Source organism: Ambystoma mexicanum, chromosome 3p (assembly GCF_040938575.1).
Source record: "Ambystoma mexicanum isolate Mex_15411 chromosome 3p, UKY_AmexF1_1, whole genome shotgun sequence".
Taxonomy (NCBI): domain Eukaryota; kingdom Metazoa; phylum Chordata; class Amphibia; order Caudata; family Ambystomatidae; genus Ambystoma; species Ambystoma mexicanum.
In genome coordinates this window covers 896,602,857-896,608,430 of record NC_090925.1, presented here as the reverse complement: position 1 = coordinate 896,608,430, position 5,574 = coordinate 896,602,857, and the positions used below count along the sequence as shown (strand labels likewise).

General features: G+C 44.3%; 1 pseudogene; it reads right to left on the bottom strand.

Moving 5' to 3' along the window:
- Nucleotides 1-2,475: 2,475 nt before the first annotated feature.
- LOC138579999 (olfactory receptor 4E2-like) lies at nt 2,476-3,429 on the bottom strand (annotated as a pseudogene).
- Between the last annotated feature and the right edge of the window lie 2,145 nt (nt 3,430-5,574).

Here is a 5,574-nt window from a genome sequence, read left to right as displayed (position 1 = left end):
GGCAACATGCAAGCAGGTAATCAGAGCCAGTATTCTGAATGTGTCCGGGTAGAATCTAGTATGCGAGCGACGTTGCGATCCATAAGAATCGTCTGGACAATTTACCCCTCGCCAGAACTCCTGTTCTTATTCCAGTGCCCAATGAGGTCTATCAAGGATTTGAAATTCTGTCCTGAATGTGGGTGGGCTTTTGGAAGACACTGATTGGATGAATAATGTGCAGGGGTTTCATGTGGTTTGTATGCAAGAAACGTGGGTCATGAATACTGCGTTATTTCAGGGTTTTGCCTCCTTTATTAAACCAGCTACCAGGGGTGTGCGAGGGAGACCTAAGAGGGCTTGCAAATTTTGGTGGGTACCAAGATGGGCCTTAACTTTTTGGAAAGACCTACTGACTCGGACAACCTATTGTGCTTGGAAACATTTACTGGTGATGGTAGACCAGTGTTGTTATTTAATGTCTATAACAGACCATATTGTCATGCCCCCTTGGAGAGCCTAAATAAACTGTGCCACATGATCAGTGAATTTGAATCACGAGAAAGGAAAACCCCCCTAGTACTGGTCTGGGGGACCTAAATATGCAAACAGAGCCAATTGAAGCGATTGCAGGCCTCTGGGGTGAGCTTGATGTTACAATAGGCATCCCTCCTTTGGAATGTGAGAAACCTGTTAGAGTGCAACGATTAGACATTGAGGCAGTTTGTTTGTTATATAGTGCCAACCTGCGAGCTTGCAATGTCCGGCTTAGTCCAGACCAGTCTGCTAACCTCACCTTTGAAGGTCTGATGGGAAGCTCCAGGATTGATTAGATTCTCATTAGTGCTGTAGATTGGGAAAAGGCTGTTCGCCTTGAAATTCCAACACACAGCGAGAGTGATCACAGACCAGTGTGCTTTGAAATTAAGGGTCTGTGTTCAGGGGAGGATGCTGGCTGTTCAGGGTTGGGGACTTCTCTGATCACTCTTGCTGGTCGTGCTGGGCAAAGCATCAAATGGTCACCTGCTGATTTCAGCAGCAAGACGCCTGGTGTCTTTGCTGCAATAGAAACACACCTCTTACTAATGTGTGGGAACAAAACTTCTTCAATGGGCATCCTTGATGCTGATGATAACCTGACTTGTGATGTTTTTACTTTTGTCAGTAAATCTGCTAGGAAAAATCGCCAGGTGGCTATTAAGATCAATAGTTGGTTTGATTATGATTGCAAAGCTGCCAAGTCTAATCTGCAGAGGTATTTGAATATGGCAAACCCTATAGACAAGCAACATGTACATGCCCAGATGGCTAATTATGAAGCCGTAACTCAGAGGAAGAAGAGTGTCTTCAACCAGGATCTCTGGGATGACTTGCACCTAGCCAGTAATACAGGCAATACTATTGTATTTTGGAGATACATTTGTGGGAAGGGCTTGTACATACCAGAACCACCAAGGTGTCAGATCACCACAGACTCCTGGCATCACCACTTTAGGGCCCTGTATTACAGGGAATCCCCAATGATGGGGACCAGGCCAAAGGGGGCCCAAATGGCAAGCATCCGGTGGGAGTGTTAGCTCCCTACAATTGCCAGTGTCCTGCCTATGAGACCTTTACTCGACTCGATTTAAATTTGGTCCAGCGATCAGCTCTAACATACTTTCTGTCTTTGAATGGAGCACATTAACTGCCCTGGTTCGAATCTGTCATATGGAGCTCACAAGACAGGGCTTGTTCCCACTCTGGCCGAACCCACACACCATAACCCCAGGGTTTAAGTTGATTGCTAAGAGAAACATTTATGATACACAGATAGGCAGGATGAAGCAGGACTGTATGGCACTGAGTACCGGGTGTTTGTATATGATCTCTAAGCCGGTGTATGGTTTTGAGGAATATCTTGACATTGTTAGCCCTTGGTATGCATGTTCACTATACTTACAGCTACACAGAAATACGCTGAAAGTAGCGCCTTATACAGCAAAATGGAGGCCTACCAGTGGTCCTGTCTGTCCAATTTGTGGTACCAACGATGAAACCGTCCTGAACTTTATGCTTTTTTGCACTACTTATAATGACCTTAGATCTTGTTAGTTACTACTGCTGTTTAGATTGAGGAATGTGAGGACAGTGTTAGCAGCCCTTGAGCTTTGCACCAAAACTAAAGATTTCGTCGAAGTTTTTTATGTGTCAAAATTCTTGCTGCAGGCTTGGTTGAGAAGAACACGAATAATGGATTGTTTACTTTCTGTTACTGGTGCAGCTTAATTTTATTACTTTCAGTTTTCACAAATCTAAATTATTATGCTTGGTATCTGACAATTGTCACATATCTTGTAAACTGTGACTGATGAGCTTATGATGTGATTGTAGGCTTTAATTACAACTGTATGTCAGTAATGTGTCTTTATGTGTCTTTATGATGTGTATTTTGTCATTCATGCTTTTATGGCTCTACCTGCTGAATAAAGTTGTGTTTCATCATGAGAATCATCATTATTGTAATGCGTTTTGTCCTTCAGAAATTCTCCTACTTACAAATTTCTTCATGGCCATTTTCACTTCTACATTCCTCAAAGTGTAGATGATAGGGTTAAGCAACGGAGTAATAAGAGCACAGAAAACTGAAACAATCTTATCCAGTGAAAATGTGATGGCTGGCCTCATGTAAATAAATACACAGGGCCCAAAAAAGATAGTAACAACTGCTAGATGGGCACCACATGTAGAGAGGGCCTTGCGCTTCCCTTCAGCTGAGCGTTTTCTTACCGCAAGCAAGATCAATGTGTAGGAAACTAGCAGGATAAGAAAACAAACTAGTGAGATGAGTCCACTGTTGGAGATGATCAAGGCTCCGCTGAGAAAGGTGTCTGTGCAGGCCAAGGTGAGCAAGGGCTGGACATCGCAGGAGAAATGGTCTATCTCATTAGGCCCACAGAAGGGTAAGGTCATCATCTACAGCTCCTGTGCTGTGGAGTGCACCGCCCCCCCAACCCAGCAAGCCAACACGAGCAGGTTACAGACCCTCCTGCTCATGATAGTCGTGTAACGCAAAGGATTGCAGATGGCCACGTAGCGATCAAAAGCCATCACTGTAAGAATAAACATCTCCACACAGCCAAAGAAGTGCAAGAAGAATATTTGGGACATGCATCCGCTGTAAGGAATGCTCTTTTGCTTGGATAGGAAGTCCACCAGCATCTTGGGGGCAGTGACAGATGGGTAGCACAGGTCAATGAAGGAAAGGTTGCCGAGGAAAAAGTACATGGGGGAGTGAAGAGACGCGTCTGACTTCACTGTCACAATGATGAGTAGATTTCCGAGCAGCGTCAGAATGTAGACCATCAAAAACACCAGAAACAGGACGATCTGCAGATTTGGGTTGTGGGAAAAACTTAAAAGGATGAATGTTTCTACAGTGGTTTCATTCCCCATGTTTTTGTATTTCATTTCAAATTAGAATATCCTATCAAGGAAAGAAAACAGGTATAAATATAATTAAAGATGAATACTGAAACAGCAAAACAGATTAGGGATAGTATGGGTGTGTCCATGTACTAATTTGCAGCCACTTAAAAAACAAAATGTTCTGTTTCTCCAGTGATACAATTTAATTTTAATTGATTTTTTTATAACCTGAGCTCGGTTTCTAAGTGCTGGATCGAGGATTCAAACCTCTGTTGCTCTATGTGGTCTTGCTTCCAAGACCAGCACATTGCTCCGTTCAATTAGTACCATTCTGGTGTTCCTTGTACTCTTGTTCAGACATTTTTACTATGAACAACTGGAGCAATGTGAACATTAAGGATTTTTGAATACTGAGATTTTGTTCCAATAGACTTCAAGCACTGAATGCACTTGACACTTGGATTTTCTACATTAGAACGTGCAATTGTCACTTTAAAAAAAAACGTTATTTATTGTGTGCTTGACATTACAACAAGAAGTAAGAATAGCAGCGTTAAGTAGTGTGATAATTCACATCAGTAAGTGTGTTTGCAGTTGTGGCAATGAATATTACAAAAAGGAAATGTGGGCAGCAACCAAAACATAAACTGTAATATTTCCAATCGGTACAAAGAAGAAAATCTAGGACAGTCTATTGCGCCCTCAGACTCTGTTTCACTTCCATTCAGTGACAGCAAGTTATTGCGGAAAGGAGGCCAAATGTTGACTGGCCTACAGCATGTCGGCTGCAGCGAGGACCACAGCTCTTCCTGATCAGAGGCCCAGAGGTACAGCCAGTGCATTACAGATGGGCTAGCAGGCTTTAACCACAGCAACAATATAGAACGGGTGGCAAGGAGCATGCACAGGCTAGCCAGTCTGTGGAAACCTTGACGGAGTGACTCGAATTGATGGAATAAGCAGGCCATAGGGTTAGGTGCAATAGTAAAATCCAACATCGTAGACATAGTATCACAAACTGCCACCCAAAAATCTCTCAGCCTCAGGAAGTTGCATATCATATGAAGGTACCCCGCCTGGTCCGAGTGGCATCTTGGACAGATGGGAGAATGAGTGGGTGAAAAGAGATGCAGTCCGACAGGAGTGCAGTGAAATCTGTGTAGAAGTTTAAACTGTATTAGATGAAAGCCAGAGTTAAATGACACAGTGCGAGTCCGTAAACACATAGCCCCACAGGTCTCGTCCGTGATGTCTGTACCCAAATCTCTAGTACAGGTGTCACAGAGCTTAACTAAGGGCTTGTTGCTGCATATCTGCAGCAGGTTGTATATTCTGACCACCCCGCCGCAAGATGAAGTTCCCTCCATGATAAAGCTGAGTAATGGTTAATCTGGGAGCAGTACAGGGAATCCCAAACCAAGCACCCCTAACTGCACGGCGGAGCCCACCATATTGCAGCCATCATGAAGGTTATGTCGTTGGGAGATGCTGTAAATCGTGTAGTGCAATAAAGGAGCCCATATCATAGACGTCTTTCAGAGTGGTAAATCAATCCATCTGTCACCTACTTACGCACCACACCCTTGCTTAGCCTAGGAAATGTCTGGAGGAAGTTCCATAGGGGAAGGTCGCCATGAACCAGGTGGTGGGTATCTAGCAGTTTCCATATCTTATGCCACGCTAAAGCTGTCACGTGGACGGTGTCAACAATCCTGGGGTCTCTACATAACAGCGGTAGGACAAACGAGCGTACGTCCCGAGCACTGGCCACATGCCGCTCAAACTTGACATGCGGGTGGGGGGAATCCACATTGAACCAATAGGCTGCATATTGCATATGGGCCGAAATCCAGTACTTTTCAAAATCTGGGGCTGCGACGCCCCCAGACCGTATGGTCTAATCAGTGTGTCCCATTTTAGCCGAACAGCCACTGTGTGCCACATAAAGTTGTTGATTGCAACTTTCAACGTCTTGAAGAACAAAGCTCCCGGTCACAGTGGTATATTTAAAAAGTAACACAGCAATTTGAGGAGGATGACCATTTTGAAAAACGACACTCGACCCGCCATAGTGAGTGGGAGCTTCACCCAACAGTGGAGTTTGTCTATGAGGTGGGGTAAATGAACACCATAGTTGTGCTCGTACAGTGAGGTCGGGTGTCATGCCACAGTGACCCTCAGATATTT